This window comes from Macrotis lagotis, chromosome X (genome assembly GCF_037893015.1).
Source record: "Macrotis lagotis isolate mMagLag1 chromosome X, bilby.v1.9.chrom.fasta, whole genome shotgun sequence".
NCBI classification, from domain to species: domain Eukaryota; kingdom Metazoa; phylum Chordata; class Mammalia; order Peramelemorphia; family Peramelidae; genus Macrotis; species Macrotis lagotis.
Window position 1 is genome coordinate 140468680 of NC_133666.1, and position 20510 is coordinate 140489189.

A 20510-nucleotide genomic window follows, 5' to 3' on the forward strand; every position below is an offset into this window, starting at 1 on the left:
TACGCCACCTAGTCATCCCTGCTTTTGACTTTGATACATACCCCAACTCCAAAGGTTACAAGTACTAGAAAAGACAATACAACACCATGGTAAGCATGAGTTAAATTTGCAATTAATGTATCCTCTTACCACCCATAAATGGTCTGTGTATCTTCCTTCCAGATAACCCTTGAACTCTCTAATTCCCATATAGCTGATCTAAGGGCAAAAAGCATCTACTGATCCAAGGTCCAGCCCCTTCATCTGACTCAGGAGAAAATGATGGTGGAGGAATTGATGACACCAAGTGTAATAACTTCCCAGCAAAACTAGAACTCACAAGGGGTGGCTAGGTGGCGTAGTGGATAAAGCACCGGCCCTGGAGTCAGGAGTGCCCGGGTTCAAATCCGGTCTCAGACACTTAATAATTACCTAGCTGTGTGGCCTTGGGCAAGCCACTTAACCCCATTTGCCTTGCAAAAACCTAAAAAAAAAAAAAAAAACTAGAACTCACAGCAAGAAAGAATATTAGATCTGGAACCCTGAGGAAGTGGGTTCAAACCATAAATCTCACTTTCCACTTTAGTGACCTTGGACAAATGTCTCTTAACTCTCTAGGCCTCAGTTTCCTCATCTATAAAATCAGAAAATTCTATTGAAGATAAAAACCAATCAATGAATTGGTCACAATCAATCCACCCAAGTATTTGTGTTGGGAACTGGGGTACAGAGTACAAAGGATGAAGACATCACCACTCACGGGTTGACATTTTAATGGTGGAGATGACAAAATCACATCAGATGTTAACAGCAAAAACATGAAATGAATAAATACCAATATATTCAAGTTAAATTTGTGCACAAAAGCACAAACTTAGGAAGCTGAGGCAGGAAAGAATTGTCTATCTGCACTTTTCTTGCTCAACTTTTTCAAGGAAAGGGAGTTAATAAAACAGGTTTTCTTTCCCTAAGCACTTGCTGTCAGCATGTTAACCCTGGAACCTTCGGGATCAGTTCTGAGATTTAACTTCTGAGAGTTCTTGTGGCAATGGCCAACTTTTTTATTTCCGCAAAGTCTGAATTTATTCACTTTCTGGGTAAGGTCCAAGGTCTTTCTATTTCCTGAGACTTTAGGCTGAAATGGTAACTAAACAGTAGCCATAAGGACTTGTGTCTTTTATAGTCGAATTTTTTTTTGTTTCAATCTTCTTCAATTTTTCCTTCAGCATCCTTTCTTTCCTGTTCATGTTGCACACCATACACTACTTTTTTCTTTTTTTAGAATTTTGCAGGGCGGCTAGGTGGCACAGTGGATAGAGCTAGTTTCCTATTTTTTTTTCCCTTTTCTCTGTTTGTTTCTGGCTCACATTCCTTTTTTCTCTCTCACAGCTCTGCTTGTATTACCCATCAGGCTCACTCCCTGAAGTGTTCAGGAACCTCTACTACTATCTATTTCCCTTATGGTTAAGACCTTTTCTCTAGGGGGTGGCTAGGTGGTACAGTGCATAGAACACTGGCCCTGGAGTCAGGAGTACCTGAGTTCAAATCCAGCCTCAGACACTTAATAATTACCTAGCTGTGTGGCCTTGGGCAAGCCACTTAACCCCATTTGCCTCACAAAATCCTAAAAAAAAAAAAAAAAAAAAAAAGGCCTTTTCTCTCTCCTTACTCCTATCAGAACTTGGTATGGCATAAATAGGAAGCCACTTAACCCCATTTGCCTCGCAAAATCCTAAAAAAAAAAAAAAAAAAAAAGACCTTTTCTCTCTCTCCTTACTCCTATCAGAACTTGGTATGGCATAAATAGGATCTAAAATCTTTGAAGGGGGGACTAAGAATGTGCAACAATAAGATTTAATGAAGGATAAATGAGAAGACTTCCATGGATCTAATCTTATTAGGGAAAAAACTCACTTCCTAGATATCACAGACCTCCAAAATAAATAGGATATATATTCACTGCTTTTTTTCAGTCATTTTTCAGTTTTATCTATCTCTTTGTGACCTTACTTGGGGTTTTCTTGTCAAAGATATTGAAATGGTTTGCTATTTATTTTGTAAATCATTTTACACATGAGGAAACTGAGACAAACAGGGCAAAGTGACTTGTCCAGGGTCATAACTTTAAGTATTTGAGCCTGGATTTGAACTCACAAAGATAAGTCTTCCTGACTCCAAGTACAACATTCTAGCCCCTGAAAATATAGTCATACTGAATCAGATGTAGGATATCCTACATATAAGTTCATAGATCTAGGGTTGAGGAGAAACTTGGAGGCCACCTCATGCTCCTAATTTTACAGATGAGGAAATTGAGCGTCAGGTTGTAAATTTTTCCAAGGTCACAGGTATTCTGCAGAATGTGACCGCACTCACTCTGAGTTCTCAGGGATCATTAATACCAATCAGCGACAATAATACAAGTAGAATAATTCTTGGAGTTGAGGTAAAAAAAATCCAAGTTCAAGCAGATCAGAGAGCTAGGTCAACCTTAGAAGACCAGTTATGGTCAATGCTATCCCCACCCAGAGGAAGAAAAACAAAGCAAAACAAAATAAAACAAAAAAACCTTCAGAATCTGAATGAACACTACATTCACTTTTTTAAAATTTCTCTTGTGTATTTCTTTCCTATCTCATGGGGTTTTTTTATTTTCTCTTAATCCTAATCCCTCATACCAAAAATGAAAAATTTTAACATGTCAAACACAAATGTGTATGTACAATATTCACCTGACTGCCACTGAAGGGAGGGTGGTGGGAAGGGAGGGTGGAAAGGAAATTATGCACCTTAAATTCATATGCATGTGGATGAATGTTGAAAAACTTTCATAACATGTAATTGGAAAAATAATATAAAATATCAATTTAAAAAAATCCAAGTTCAAATTCTGATTCTGCTATTTGTTACTTATCTAAACTTAATTTTTCAACACCAAATAAAATGATAGGATTTAGAGAGAAAATAAACCTTAAAGATCATAAAATCATAGATTGAGAATTAGAACAGACTTTATAGATCATGAGTCCAATTCATTCATTTTACAGAGAAGAAAATAGAGAAGAGATAAATCCACTTAACCAAGGTTACATAGGTGGTAAATGGGGGAAATGGATTTCAAATTCATGCCTGGCTTTTTTTTTGTTAGGTTTTTTTTTTTAGATTTTTCAAGGCAATGGGGTTAAATGGCTTGCCCAAGGCTACATGGCTAGGTAATTATTAAGTGTCTGAGGCTGGATTTGAACTCAGGTTCTCCTGACTCCAAGGTCAGTGCTCTATCCACTGTGCCACCTAGCCGCCCCCATGCCTGGCTTTTGAGTTTTTTCCAAACTCATATCTCAATTCTAATTGTCCACCCCCTGCAATACTCTGCGGTCAAAAAAAGAAAAAAAATGAATTATCTTGGAGTTAGAATGTTGCAGTGGTCAGTCTAGAACTGACTGCTCTGAACTTTCATGAAGACAGGTTAGTCCCTGACTGGGAAAGACTTCATCTTTGTGACTAGGAGAAGTCCAGGTGGTATAGTAAAAAGGTCACCCACTCGGGGCAGAGCCAAGATGGTGAAGTAAAAGCAGGGACTCACCTCAGCTTTCCCAAAAACACTCTAAACTGCTAATAATGATGGTAAGCACAGACCCACAAAAAAGAGAGTGTGAAACAATTTTCCAATTCAAGACAACTTGGAAGATCAACGGGAAGAGTCTGTTGCATTGGAGTGAGAGGAGCCCAGTGCAATGTGGGCAGTGCTAGCTTTGACCAAACCCAGTACTTCAAGAACAGAGAACAAGGAGACTGAGTCAGTGGCAGTGGTGGCAATTTTCAGACCTCTCAGCTCAGATATTGTCAAGGACAACTTGGAAGGTCATCAGGAAAAGTCTGCCATACCAAGGTGAGTGTGAAGCATATAGACCAGAAGCATTCCTCGGGGACTGTGAACTGGTAGAGGCAGCTGCTTCGGGATCTCTCTCCGCTCACAGATGGTAAGGGGATCAGAAGGAGAGTGCTTCACTGCAACCAGTCAGGCAGGATTCTGGTGCTTTACTCATCTCAGATCTGGGCTGCAATCCTGGGTCTCAGTTCCAGGAAGAGGAGAAACAGTAGCACAATAGACCTTGCTGCTGCAGTGGAATAGGAACCCTCTTTACAATTCCAAGGCAGAAAAGAATGGGAATGGTCACCCACAGACCAGAGCACAGGGCAGGAGAGTAGTAAACACCTCTTGTTAGATCATAACACCTTGGAAGAACTGAAAGCTTGCAAGTCCCTAGAAGTTTCTCTGAAAACAACTGTTAAAAAAAAAATCCCAAAGCTTGGGACAGTGTGCCCTCTAACCTGGAAACAGGGCCCTACCTAACAATGAATTAAAAGCAAGTCACAGGCTGGGGAAATAGGCAACAGAAGAGAAAAAAAGTCTGACCATAGACAATTATTATAGTGATAAGGAAATTCAAAACACACGCTTAGAAAATTAACAAAGTCAAAGCTTCTCCATCCAAAGTCTTCAAAAAAATGTGAATTGATCTTAGGCCATGGAAGAGTTCAAAAGGGATTTTGTAAATCAAATAGAGGCGGATAGGTGGCGCAGTGGATAAAGCACCGGCCCTGAAGTCAGGAGTACAGGTTCAAATCCGGTCACTTAATCCCATTTGCCTTGCAAAAACCTAAAAAAAAAAAATCAAATAAAGGACATAGAGGAAAATTTGGCAAAAAGAAATGAGAATGATGCAGGAAAAATCATGAAAACCAAGTCAGCAGTTTTGGGGAAACACAAAAAATACCTAAGAAAATAGCATCTTAAAAAACAGACTAAACCAAATGGAAAAAGTGGTACAAACTCAAAGTCAAGAAGAAAAGAATGCCTTCAAAAATCAGAATTGGCCAAATGGAAAAGGAAATACAAAAGCTCACTGAAAAAACTAATTCCTCAAAGTATGGAATTAAAGAAAGGAAAGTTGATGATTTTGTGAGAAGTCAAGAAACAATCAAACAAAACCAAAAAATTGAAAAACTAGAAGACAATGTGAGATAGCATATTGGAAAAGCAACTGACCTAGAAAATAGATTCAGGAAAGATAGTTTAAAAATTGTTGAACCATTTAAACACCATGATCAAAAAAAGAGCCTAGATAACATCTTTCAAGCAATAATAAGGAAAGCTGTCCTGATATTCTAGAAGCAGAGAAAAATAGAAGTTGAGACTACATCAATCACCTTGTAAAAGAGATCCTAAAATAAAAATTTCCAAGAATATTATGGTAAAATTTCAGGGATCCTAGGTAAAGGAGAAAAAGTTGCAAATAACTAGAAAGAAACTGGGGGATTCAATTATCATGGAAGCTCAGTCAGGAAAACATTGATTTAAGAGTTTCTATATTAAGGGATGATAGAGCTTGGAATATGCTATTCCAGAAGGTGGAAGAGTTTGGATTACAACCAAGAATTAACTACCCAGAAAAAAATGAGTATACTCTTTCAGGGAAAAAAAGATGAACATTCAATGAAATAAGGGACTTTCAAACTTTCCTGATGAAGATACTAGAACTAAACAAAAAATATGATCTTCAGATATGAGACTCAAGTGAAGCAGAAAAGGGTGAACAGGAAAGGCAAATCATAAGGGACTTAATGATGTTGAATTGTTTATATTCCTGCATGGAAAGATGATACTGATAACTCATATGAACTTTCTTATATGTTAGAGCAGTTAGAAGGAGTATATAAGGATAGAGCAAAGAGGGGAGTTGAATATGAAGGGATACTATATTTTTTTAAATGGAATGAATAGGGGCGACTAGGTGGCACAGTGGATACAGGACCAGCACTGGAGTCAGGAGTACCTGGGTTCAAATCCAGTCTCATAGACTTAATAATTATCTAGCTGTGTGGCCTTAGGCAAGCCACTTAACCCCATTGTCTTGCAAAAAAAATAGGAATGAATGGATGAAAGAGGATTATACTGGAAGAGAGGAAAAAGGAGAAGTAGAATGGGGTAAAACATTGCCCCATAAAAAAAGATGAGGGGGTGGCTAGGTGGCATAGTGGATAAAGCACTGGCCCTGGAGTCAGGAGTACCTGGGTTCAAATCCAGTCTCAGACACTTAATAATTATCTAGCTGTGTGGCCTTGGGCAAGCCACTTAACCCCATTTGCCTTGCAAATATATATATATATGTATATATATATATATATATATATATATATATATATATATAAAATAAATAAATAAAAGAGATGAGAAAAAGCTTTTGCAGCAGAAGAGGGGGAAGGAGGAAGGAGGTAAGAGGGAGTAAAGGAGTTTTATTCTCATCAGAATTGAATCAGAGAGGGAATAACTATGCATTTAACTGGATATTGAAATCTAGCTTACCCTACAGGAAAGTAGAAGGAGAAGGAGATGATAGAAAGGGAAAGGGTGATGGAAAGGAAGGCAGATTGTGTGTGGGGGGGGGTAGTCAGAAGCAAAACACTTTTGAGGAGAAAAAAGAAAGAGAATAGAATAAACAGAGGTGGGGGGAGTAGGATAGAAGGAAATACCGTTAGCAATAGTAACTATGGTTGGGGGGGGGGGGTGGGTATTGAGACAAGTTTCTCAGAAAAAGGTCTCCTTTCCCATACATAGAAAACTGTGTCAAATTTAATAAAAAAATAAGACCCATTCCCCAACTGATAGATGATTCAAAAAGATATTGAGATTATCAATGCTACCTATGACCATATTAAAAAAGTGCTAATTCACTATTGTTTGGAGAAATATAAATTAGAACAATTCTGAAGTACTACTTTATTCCTACTGTATGGGTTAATAAGACAGCAAGAGAAAATGACAAATGCTGGAAGGGATGTAGGGAAAATGAGTCAATGCATTGCTACAGGAGTTGTGAAATGATTCAACCATTCAGCAAAGCAATTTGTAACTATGTCCAAAAGACTATAAAACCATGTATACCTTTTGATCTAGTAATGTCTCCACCAGCTCTCTATTTCAGAAGAGATGAAAACTGTGAAGAAAAGGATCTATATGTATAAAAGACATTTATAGCAACTATTTTCTGATGGCAAGGAATTGAAAATTGAGTGAATGCCCATCAGCTGGGGAATGGCTGAATAAATTGTAGTATGTGGTTATGATGTAATGCCTTGGAAATTCTTACATGAGTCGATGCAATGAGAAATGTATGACTACAAAATGACAGCAATATTGTAGGATGATCAACAGTGATCAGATTTTCTCAGCTGACAACTCTGAAGGACATATGATAAAGAATGCTATCCATCCCCAGAGAGGGAGTTGATTTCTAAATACAAATTAAAACATGCTTCTGTTTTTTGCTTTATTTTTCTTGAGGTTTTTTTTGGGGGGAGGGGGAGGTCTTTGTTGTCTTTCACAAAATGACTACACATTTTTAACATGCTTTCTCAATGAGGGGGTGGAGGTGAGAAGAAAGGAGAGAATTTGGAAATCAAAGTTTTAAAAATGGGAAAAAATCAAGCAAATTCTTGCCTTTCTACTTTCTCTTGTGTTATTTTCTGTGCCTAGAATGCCCCTATCTACTTATATCAATACAATCTGTCTTTCAAGGTCCTGATCCTACCCCCTATCCACACATAGGTAGCTAGGTGGCAAAGTCCAGACCTGAAGTCAGGAAGACCTGAGGTCAAATATGGCCTCAGACCCTTCCTAGTTGTTTGTTTCTGGGCAAGTCATTTTACCCTGTTTGCAAACCACTTCAATATCTTTGCCAAGAAAACTTCAAATAGGGTCATGAGGAGTCTGAAACAATGGAACAACAACAATCAGCAGCAGCCCACAGAGAACTCTTTCCTTTGCCTATTGGAACACTTCTCTGTACTACACCACATGGTGATGGATATTCTTAGTTATCTTTTTTATGCTTATGCTTTATGTCTAGGCTGTACTCAACACTTAATACATTGTCTAGCACAGAGGAAGATTAACAATTGCTTTTTGGTTTGACTCATGTGCTTTCTCTCTGAGTAGACTATAAGCCCCTTGGGGTCAAGGATCTTGTGTTAGTCCTCTCTGAATCATCCTATTGCCTAGAACAGAGCTTGAGTTGGTAATCAAAAGATATATTCTAGCACTGACTCAACCCAACACCATGCTTCAGTTATAAAACCTTGTGGCAAGGCCAAGAAGTAACATGTTGTAAAACTGTACTTGGAATCATAAGGAAGTGGGTTTGATTCCCAGCATAATTATTTACTAGCTGTGTGGCTCAGGCCAAGTCATTTAATTTTTCTTTTTTATTACTTTAAATTAAATTACTTTACTCTGAACTTAAGAAATAAAACAAACATTTTCATAACATAAAATAGAAAAAAAGATGATTGCACGTGAAATTGCATAACTATTAGGTACAATTTACTGTTCCTTTTAAATATACAATAAAGGTATCATATAACTTTCTTTTTTTTTCTTTTTATTCTTATCCTCCCCATTCTCAATTAACATTTCTGAAAATCATTTTCCTCATTTGTAAAAATGGGAATATTAATAATACCAAAATCTGTTCTCATTACTGCTTCAAGACCCAAATGAGATAATGTGTACAAAGGTGCTTTGCAAACTTTAAAGCAACACATGTATATAATCTCATGTTATTGCAACTGCAAGGCAGCTCTAGGAAAGGCTTTTATTACCTGGCAAGAAACATGAGAAGCAGCAGATCAGTCACATCATTCTCTGCCAGCATTGCTCCTTGGCCTGGACCTCGTTTGAATGAAAAAATAAGTGGTGTTAGCAACCAAAGATTATGGAGATCAGCTGCCAAGGCTGTAGCATATAACCTCACCTATTATCCACAAATGCAGCATTCTTTGCTTAGTGAATGGAGCTCTTTGGGAAGCCACAGCACTCATGGAAACCCAGGAGAATCACTGAGGGGAGACATGAGGAAAAATTTCTGTTATTTTGCACCTCCCTGATATCCCTAAGCTTCAGGTAAAGAGAGAATGATCCATTCATTCAGAGAAAAGCCATCTGGGTCATGGCCAACCTAGTATTTTATGCTGGAAAGGTTTATTTTCTCCAGACTTCATATAGACAATACAAAGGACATCAAGTTTTTGTGTCTGCTATTGTTGCTGCTGTTTCTGTTGCTCTTATTTGTTGGGGAGAAGTCCATTGAATAGAAATATAATGAACTACAATGTGACCCAGCCCATCAAAAGCACAATGTGGACCTGAAATGGTAATATAAATTCAACAACTTCTACAAATGCCTTATCCTATTTCATCCTCACAATGGTCCTTCCTCATAATCAAAGTGGGGATTAGAGGGCTTGCCCCCACTTTTTACAGATGAGGACATTGAACCTCAGAGTTTAAGTGATTTGTCCACCAACATTAATTTCAGTGGCCACAAAACAGCATCAAAAACTAAAAAGTTTTGTCTTTGAGTCACCAGAGTTTAGAACAGTTCCTTGTATATAATAGACACTTAATAAAGGATGAATGATTGATTGAGTGAATTGATAGGAAGAATATGTTAAACAACATAATTTTAGCTTATGGAGGCAACTTATGGCCTTCAACACCAATAGAGTATCAGGTATTGTAGCCCAAGGAAGAACATAGAAGCCAGAACATCATATATGTTCTAGAATTAGAGGCCTTCTGCATGTACCAGCTCACCAATCTTATGGCATCAGGATCTAAGAAGGGACCTTGGATCAGAGAAAACATACAAGGATCATAAAATTTTAGAGTTGGAAGGGACCATAGAAACAATCCAGTCTCTAATATTATAGATGAAACACAGAGAATTTGGGTAACTTGTTTAACCACATCTAGTAGTGAATCCAGGATTCAAACCTAGGATGTCTTATACCAAAGCAAGAGTTCTTGCTACAATATTACAATACTTCTGACTGATTCGTGGTCTGATTCTATTGGGTTTGTCTGAGTTTTAAGGCTGCAAGACAGACCCCACTCCTGATTCCACAAGCACATTGACACAAGATTAGAACAGTGACTGCCAGCAAAGTCCCTAAAAGGACTAAAACTTTGGAGAGCTAGGGCAATTTAGATAATCAGTCAGCTCTTCAGTACTCCCTGAAGTTTTCTGCCTGATATATTATAAATTAAATCCAGAAACCAGTTTTTAAAACTATTTCACTCATGCCTTCCAATCCTTGAATTCTGCAGATACTCTAATATCAAGAAGACCTAGCTTTCTTGCTCTCCCCAGGTAAGAAATTTGCCTAATTACCTGCAGAGTCATCCTTGTTTCAGGTAAGAGGTGATGGCAGAAATCATTAGATTTTTTTCTAAAGTTACATAAAACAGTTTTGTTTTCCCTCTAGCCTATACAAGTAAGAATTCAACTCCCTAGCCTACCACTATCCAATGTCACTGATTATCAGATCCACCATTCTATCCTTAGACATTCTATCCTTAGACATACAGAATCTCAGAATTAGAGGAACTCAGAGACCATCTATCCAATCTACATTAGAACAAAAATTCCCTAAAAAAATATACCCAAGTGCTAATCCAGTCTCTTCCTAAAAACCTCAAGAGAGGGATAATCCATTACCTTCTGAAAAGCCCTTTCCACTTTTATTCAGCTAATTGTTTTTCTTTCCTCATTCATTTCAATTTTTTTCAATTAACAAAAATCTATTTTCTCTCCCTCCTGTCACTCCTATTGGAAAAAAGAAAAAAAAGAAAGGAAAACAAAACCCTTATAATAAATATGCACAGTCAAGCAAAACAAATTCCCTCTTTGACCATAGACAGCTCTAACTGATAAGAAGTTGAATGAAAGTTTTGCCCAACCATGGGAATATTCAGAGTGAATTATTTGCTAATAAATGTGCTATTATAAATTAGAAGAAAATGAAAGGAGGTGCTTTTAACAATGATTGCTAAGAGGAAAATTCTTGCTTAAATAACTGGTAGAAGAGATTATTTTTTAAAAAATAGATAGTTTCAATTTATGTTTTTTTTAATTTTTTGAGGAGCGGCTAGGTGGTGTAGTGGATAGAGCACCAGCCCTGGAGTCAGATGTACCTGAGTTCAAATCCAACCCCAGACACTTAATAATTACCTAGCTGTGTGGCCTTGGGCAAGCCACTTAACCCCATTGCCTTGCAAAAAAAACTAAAAAAAATGTTTTTGGAAGAACAAAATCAACGAAGCTAGAGTAAGGAAGAGAAAATCTGCATCAAATACATTTGCTCAAAGTCTAATATCCAGGATTTAGAGGGAATCAGTTCTATTGTATAAACCAAGAAGCATTCATTCCTCAGTTGGTCAAAGGATATGAAATGCTATCAAAAATTCAGACTATTAATAAACATAAAAACATTCATAAATTGCAAAATAATAGACATGCAAATCAAAGAAACTCTTGAGTTTTCACTTTGTAGCCATAAAACTGGCAAAGATGACTTGAAATCCAAATAATTAATATCAGAGGGGCAGTGGAAAGAAAAGTACAGTAATAACCTGCTTTTGTCTCATTTCCTCTATTATGAATTTTAAAAACATCAACACACACAATGTTATATGAACAGAAGAACAAAAGGAGTTTTGTATATAGAATTATGAATCTCTGTAACATAGTTTAAGTATAAGCTAAATTTACTTTTGCTTTCCTTAGCATATACTTTATCAAATATTATATTTTACTAATACTTTACTATCTGCTACCACAAAAATTGCTGCTCTGAATATTTTGGTATATATCTATTTGTATTTTATACTTATCATATAATTTATCATATACATGGTATTTCCAACAGTGTCTACATCTCTTTGGTCCCTTTGGTCCCTTTGGTTTCTTTGAACTTCCTTCTGTTACTTCACTATATCTCATTAAATTTTTGTCAAATGACCTTTGCATCTTTTCTTTCTTTCTCCTACTGTAATTACCTTCCTCAAAAATAAGTCATTTCTTATAACAAAAAGGAATCAAGAAGAACAAATAAACATATTGATCATATCTAAAAATCTATGTCATTCTATACCTCCACTCCATTAACACTGCCACGAGGAGGAAGCACAAAATCATTTATTGCCGGTTTTCTGGAACAATGGTTGATTACTGCATTGAATATAATTCATAAGTCATATACAACTGTTTACTTTTCCCATGTGATAACAAAGTATACAATATTTTTCAGGTTCTGCTCACTTCACTCTGTATCCCTTCATATAAATCTTTCTAGGTTTCTCTGTATCCATTCTCTTCATAATTTCTTATGGCACAATAATATTCCATTGTACTTAAATGTAATAGCTTGTTCAGCAATTCCCCAATTGACCCATTTGCTTATAGAAACAAAAAGTTTCTAAAAATATTTTTAAATAGATAGATCCTTTTCTTATGTTTTTAATCTCATTGGGTTATAAACCTAGTAGTGGTATGGCTAAGGTAAGCACTAAGTATTTAGTGACTTTGGGGATATGATTCCAAATTGCTTTCCAGAATGGTTGAAGCAATTCAAAACTTCACCAATAGTGCATTAGTGAGCCAATCCTCTCCCAGATCCTATCATTTTCTTTTTTGTTACCTTTGCCAATCTGTAGAATCTCAGGGCTAATTTAACTTGCATTTGTGATTTAGGATATTTTTTCATATGTTTGTTGATAGTTTGCTTCCTTCTTTTGAGAAATTCCTCTTCATACCTCTTGACCTATTCAAGAATGTCTTTTATTCTTACATATTTGAATCAGTATCCTATATATCCTGGATAGATAATTGTCAAAGAAATTTGCTTCTGAGTTGGTTTTTTTTTACCATTTTACTATTTTCCTTTTAATACTGCATTGATTTTATTTATACAAAACCTTTTAAATTTTATACAATCAAAACTATCTATTGTATTTTCTGATATCCTTCTTCTATCCATAATTAAGATATTTCTATCCATTTTTGACACTCCAGTCAGTTTATGAATAATTTTTTCTATCTAAATCTGTACAAACTAGTGTTTTACTGATTAAACTATGAATTGATCTATCTATTTTGGGAAAAATATGGAGTATGTGAAAAAGTTACTAATTATTTCATATTCTTTCACTTATAGATAGGCACATATCCCAAGGAAGTTAAAAACAGAATGAGGAAATTCATATATACCAAAATATTGAGAGCAGCAATTTTTAATTAGAACCAAAGTTGGTCGCCCAGAGTTGAGGAATTGTTGAAAAATCAATGTTAAATGAATGCAATGTAATATTGTTGTGTTGTAAGCAACAATAAAAGTGAGAAAGTACGAGGAAAAATGGGAAGAATTAATCTTAATCAAGAGATGGAGGGTCAGTTTCAAGTAGTAGCAAGGAGGACAATTTCATCAAATTTCACAATATGTGGAAGGGAGTAAGGTCTGAAAAAATTGGAAAGGTAGAAATTGATCAAAAGATTGGTTTTGATATCAGAGAATGGTTTCAATATCATTTATCTAAAAAGGATTCCTTAGAGTGTCCAAACTTAGCACTGTAGGATTGTGAAATTGGAAGAGTTTTCAGTTAAGAGGTTGACCAGGTGATTTTGACAAATCTTTTTTTATTTTAAAAATTCTTCGGGGACAACTAGGTACCACAGTGGATAGAGTGCCAGCCCTGAAGTCAGGAGGACTTGAGTTCAAATTCAGCCTCAGACATTTAATAATTGCCTAGCTGTGTGACCATGGACAAGTCACTTAATCCCATGGCCTTAAATAAATAAAAAAAAATTTAAATTCTTTGCTGGGCAGGAGGGGAGAGAATAATATATTCAGAAATGAAGTGATATAAAAGCAAAAGCTATCATTTTATTTTTATTTTAAGAAAGGAAAAAAGTAAATTAAGGAAAAAAGAGGCAGACCTACGGAATGTTCATCCTGGACAGAGGTTCCTAGATCCATGAAATTTTTATATATTTTAATAATTGTATTTCAATATAATTGGTTACTTTGTGATCTTTTGCATTTTGTTTAATGCATTTAAAAAACATATGGTAGGTGAAACAGAGATAAGAGTATTGTACTTGAATCAGGAAGATCTGAGTTCAATACACTTCAGACACTTACTAGTTATGTGGCTCTGGGCAAGTCATTTCTCAGCCTCACCTTGCTCCTCTGTAAAATGATTTAATAATAGCACCTGTCTCCCAGGTTTGTTGTAAAGTTCAAATGAGATAGAATATAGAAAGTACTTTGCAACATTAAGGTGCTAAATAAATGCTAGCTAATAATTGTTTGAAAAGAGGTCCATAGGGGTGGCTAGGTGGCACAGTGAATAAAACACCAGCCCTGGAGTCAGGAGTACCTGGATTCAAATCCAGTCTCAGACACTTAATAATTATTACCTAGCTGTGTGGCCTTGGGCAAGCCATTTAACCCCATTTGCCTTGCAAAACCCCCCCAAAAAAAGAGGTCCATAGGATTCATCAAATTGCCAAAGGAATTCAGGAGACAAAAAAGTTAAAGAACTCTGATCTAGAGCCTCATCAGATGTTTTCCCCCAAAAGATCACAGAAATCAAGTAAAGAGAGTTGAATTTTCCTGAAAGATAGATATTTCATAGAGATGAGGATTCTTTGATTTTAATTAGCAGTAAGACTTCAACAGATGACAAACCATTTTGGGTAAATTACTTCCCAGAAATGATCGATGTAATTAATTTAACAATGACTTTTATTACTTTCAATTTCAAATTTTTTTAATTATCTCAATCTTGGAATATTTGGCTTTCTCCATGGGTTACAAAGACAACAACTCGAAAGGCAACTGTTTTCAGAATGTTGCCTAATTCCAATATCTTCCTATTTGGTGATCTATAGTGCCAACCCTTAAGAAGGAGCAGGAGTACATATAATGGATGAGGAAAGAGAAAATGTGTTCTTCTAGAGATAAATTTAAGGTCCTTTAGCAAAGGGATTCAGAATAATTGTATCCATCAGGTCCTGGTTAGCTTCCAAAGATAACATCCATTCCAGTTGCTCCAGACTGATGGTCTACAATCCCCTTATATAATCTTATATAATATTTGATCAAAGCAAATGAGCATCCACTGATGGTGAGGGAGAAGGTATCCTTTACCCTTCTGAGGTTTAAGGAAAAGTAAGCAAGTCAACATTCTGAATTTCAAGGGAAGAATATTGACTTGCTCATTTTTCAAATTATTCTTTGTTTGGGAAAAATTCCAACACAAACTTGTGTGAGTTAATAAGGTCTTATTTTAAGATAATTCTCCCTACTCTGTTGTATGTTCCTAAAACCTCAGAAGACATTACAGACCATCAAATAGGAAGCAGAGATATCACCTTGCCAACTAAGGTCATTATAGTCAAAGTTATAATTTTTCCAGTAGAATGTATGACTGTGAAAATTGAAATATAAGGAAAACTGAGCATCAAAGACTTCGCACTTTAGAATAGTGGTTCTGAGGAAGATTTTTGAGAGTCCTTAAACAGCAAGGTCAAATCAGTCAATATTTAAAGAAATTAATTTAAGTTATTTACTGGCAGTTCAAATATTAAAGCTGAAGTTGATATACCTGTATCACATAATAAGAAGATGTAATTCTGGGGAAAAAAATCTTGATATAGGTAAAGATTGAAGGCAAAAGGAAAAACTTGTGGCAGAGGATATCAGGGAAGCAAGAAACATGAATTTGAACAGATTTTGAGAGATAAGGGGTAATAGAAGGATCTGGTGTACTATGGTCCATGGGCTTTAGAAGAGTTATACATGATTATACAACTGCAAAAGAAGAATTGTTGTTGTTCATCCTTTATACTCAAAGACCTATGATGTAAGGTTGTGGGAATTTTAAAAAATCAATGTCAAGAACTCAATAAATACTAGTTGAGTAACTGACTTGTTCTTATATTGAATTGTATTTTCTCCTTTTCTTCCTACTCTATGTTAACTCTGGGTATTGAAAGTCTGATTTCTCCTCATAAAATCACTAACTTTATGAACATGATTTCATTTGATCTTTCCAATAATCCTGTGTTAGACAGTACAAGAACTGGGGAAACTAAGATTCAGCACACTCAGGATGTAGCAAAGCCAGACCTCCTGACTCTTAACTTTGGGGTTCTTTCTATTACACCGTATTTTTTTCCCATTCTAAAGCCCTCAAACATTAGTTCCAAAGTTCTATCTTTGGATTTCTCCATTCCTTCATTCACTCATCAATTCAGCATTTGTTAAGACAATTAGGTGACTCAATAGATACAGTGTCAGACCAGGAAGACCCATCTCCCACAAGTCCAAATCTCTGGTCTTAGACACTTACTAGCTGTGAGACCCTGGACAAATCACTTAACCCTGTTTGCCTCATTTTCTTCATCTGTACAATGAGTTGGAGGTGGAAATGGTAAACCACTCTAATAGTTCTGCCAAGAAAACCTCAAATGTGTTCATGAAGAGTCAGAAACAACTGAAATGAGTGAACAATAAAGCCATCTGCCAAGCAAATAGTTTTATTCAGTCAGACCTTGACTTAAGGTTTCAGCTTAATACCAGTGTCAGGAAATGAATATAGTTATGCTATGATGTCCCTCTTTCAGGGGATATCCCTCTTGCAATATTTGTTCCCCCCCTGGGTTGCTAGAAAGAAAAAGTTTATAAATTTTAAGTGCCCTTTGATGATTGTCAAAGAATAACTGAGGCTTAAGGACCTGTTTCCTGCAATCTATTCATTAGAATGAAAATTCCTTGAGAGTAGGAATTATATAATTCTTTATAATTGTGTCCCTGAGCTCTAGCCTAGTGCCTGGTTCCTGGTCAGTCCTTAATAAATGCTTGTTGGTTGATTCGTCAGTTGTAGAGAGGAGTGGTTTTGGAAACTATGGTCTTAAGCTAATTATATACTGATTTCACTGCCTGACTCCCAATGAAGTCAACATCTTGGAATGCTTCCCAAGTCTTGTACTTAAAGACGCTGCATCCTATTTCACAGGGGTCCCTGTAGGACACCATGAACCTTTTTTATATTGGATACTCATTTGCTCTGTATCTGAGTTCTCCCTCAATCTCAGTAAATTCATTTACATGGTACTTCATTTCCCCAATAGATTCTGAGTTATTACCAAATACTGATCTTCTTTCTTTTGTTTATTCTTCCTTACTTTCATTCTATTCTTTCTTTGTTGTTGTTCTCTCAGCACCATAGTAGAAAAACACACTAATCTTCCAGAATTGAGAATGCTTCTGACAACTGAAAAGAGTGATGGATGTACTAGGTTATCAATTCATCAGACCATCTATGGATGAGGTTGGCTACTGCCACTCAATCTTGTCATATGAAACCTCCCGACATATAGTATCACACTAAGATCCGGTAATGGAAAGATATTGCATGTCTCTTTTTTCAAAGATGAATGCTCAGGTTCATCCAAATAGGCGTCATTTGTGAGGGGTGGGGGTGGAGAAGGAATAATTAATTAGGCAGTTCTCTCAAGGTGAAATTAGGGGGTTACAGAGGAGAGGGGTTGCAGGAGCTAGAATTCAAAAGCAAAATATCCCATTACTTCAATAATGCTGGAATATAGAGAAGATGCCTAAAAGGTTTCTTTTTAACAATATCAAAATCACATTTCATTTTTCATAGCTCTTGTAGCATAGAATTTCTCCTTGAAGGACTTTATAATACCTTCCTTCATCTCCTATTTCCCTGAGTTCATCACTGCATTTATTAATCATAGTAGTATTTAAATAATATCAGAGATTCATAACCTTTTTTGTCATGAATCTCTTTGGCTGAATCTGTTGAGACCTATAAAGTCCTTCTCAGAATAATGTTTTTAATTGCATAAAATAAAACACAGTACATAGGACTGCAAAGGAAAATAAAGACATTTTCTTCTTATTCAAGTTCATGAACCCCCTTAAAATCCATGCATAGAATCTTCCATGTGCCCTGGATTAAGAACCCTATAAGTGTGTGTGTGTGTGTGTGTGTGTGTGTGTGTGTGTGTGTGTGTGTGTGTGTAATAAAGAGAGGGCTTTCTATCGAGATAGAGAGGGAGGTTGGTTATCTGCAAATGTATACTCAAACATATATGTACATCTATGTATACATAAAATAATAACAGAGCAAAAGATAATTTTATACTTCAGAATGTAACCATATAAAAAAAGGAACTTTATTTTCCCTTATTATTTTTCTGTGTAAAGAGAGAAATCATCATTCAGGTCTCTTACTTGGTGCCCCACACATAATAGGTATCTAATAAATGCTGAAATTTATAGATAAGGAAACATTACAAACAGAAACTGAAGCACAAATCGGTTTGGGGTTTTTTTTGGTCAAGACATGCCACTAACTAATCCTTTCTAACTTTAAATTCTATGAACTCATTTTTCAGAATATCTTTATCATCTGATAGTTCCACAGCTTAGTTTTTTTTTCATTTGTGCAAGGCAATGGGGTTAAGTGACTTGCCTACAATTACACAGCTAGGCAATTATTAAGTGTCTGAGGTTGGATTTGAACTCAGGTCCTCCTGACTCCAAGGCTGGTGCTCTATCTATTGTGCCACCTAGCTGCCCCCACAGCTTAGTTTTTTTTTTTTAAATGAAGTACAGGGGTGGCTAGGTGGCACAATGGATAGAGCACCAGCCTTGGAGTCAGGAGGACCTGAGTTCAAATCCACCCTCAGACACTTAATAATTGCCTAGCTGTGTAATTGTGGGCAAGTCACTTAACCCCATTGCCTTGCAAAAACCTAAAGAGAAAAAAAAATTAAATACGCTCTGCTCCTGACCCCAACTTCCCCCAGAACACCTTAGTAAATGATAAGGAAAGGCATTTATGCCTTTGGTTAATTGTACATGGGATTCATGTGCAAATAAATGAAAAATTATAATATTGTACTATCTAGCAAATATTTAGTGTTAATTCCCAAGACATGTTTTGAAAAAGCTAACTAATCTATACAATTTTCTATTGAAAAAAAATTTGGTATGGAAGTAGGGAGGAAGGAGGGTGAAAAGTAGAGCTTTTTTAAAAAAAAATCTAGAGTAATTACTTTTTTAAATATGCTCTCTCCTCCAGGCAGTGGACATTTCAAGCTGAAATTCTCTTTATCACTTTCCCAAAAGTTCTATGAACATAAATATTTTTTCCTGCTTCATTTGTCAATTTCTCTGTTTCCCAATTTCCTTCTCTCTTCCCCCTAGGGAATTGCCCCATAATTTTTAATAATTAGTCTTCTTTGATAATTTTTTATTTTAATTCCAAATATAAACACTATTGCTACATTCACATAATGCCTTAATTCCCAAGGCACTGATCACCATTTTTAGAATAATACAGTATTAACAATCTCTTCCATTTCAGCAGAGCCTTTTTGTCTGAGAAACACAAGGTCCTTTATATGCATTTTCTATTCCCAGTGAGGTAGTCTGGAAAGGAATAAGGATGTATGTCATTTAAACTCTTTCACAATCTGTCTCCAACCTCCCTTTTCAGGCTTATTCAGCATTACTTCCCTACATCCACTGTATTGGCCTGCTTGTTATTCCTCACACGTGATGCTCTATCTCTCTCCTCCATCCCTTTGCCCTGGCTGTTCCCCTGAATGAAATGTGCATCCTATCCACCTCCAACTCCCAGCCTGAAATGTTTCCTGATTCCTTTCACCTAGTAGCTAATCCTCTCCCCACCCACCCCCAACCCCACTCACCTCAAAATCTTTGAACTTATCTTGTATATATTTTGTATTTATATTATACAATTACTTATTTTTACACCAGCATTGTGGAAAGGGAACCCTGGTTCTGAAGTCAGAGAAGCTGGGTTCAGAATTACAAAATTTGAAAGTAAGGAGAGTCTTTAATGGTCATATATTCTAATACACACACACACACACACACACACACACACACACACACACACACACACACACACACAATGAGCCCCCAATAATATATGAATGAGTGATAACACAACCTTTGCTTGAAAACCTATCAGGAAGGGGAGGCAAAGGGAGCAAAACCAAGAAAATAATGTACACATTAAAACAACATTGTAAGATGATCAATCCTAATGGATGTGGCTCCTCTCAGCAGTTTAGAGAGCTAGGACAATTGTATTAGACCAGCTATGGACAATGCTATCCCCAACCAGAGGAAGAAAAACAAAACAAAACAAAAGAAAAATCCCTTCAGAATCTGATTAACACTACATTTACTTTTTAAAAAATATTTCATGTATTTCTTTCCCTTAAACCTAATTCCTCATACCGAAAATGACTAATCTGTAAACATGTTTAACACAAATATGTATATACAATATTAACCTGACTGTTCGCCACTGAGGGGAGGGGGGTGGGAAGGGGGAGTGGAAGGAAATTTTGTAACAAAAATATACATATGCATATGGATGAAGGTTGAAAAACTTTCGTACATATATTTAGAAAAATAAAATATCAATGAAAAGAAATGTCCTTAAGGACATTTCCAGAACAGAACACAGTATTCAAAATGAGGTCTGACAAGGGCAGAGGTCAGTGGGAATATCACTTCCTTATTCATAGAAGCTATCAGTGGAGCCACAAATCACATCT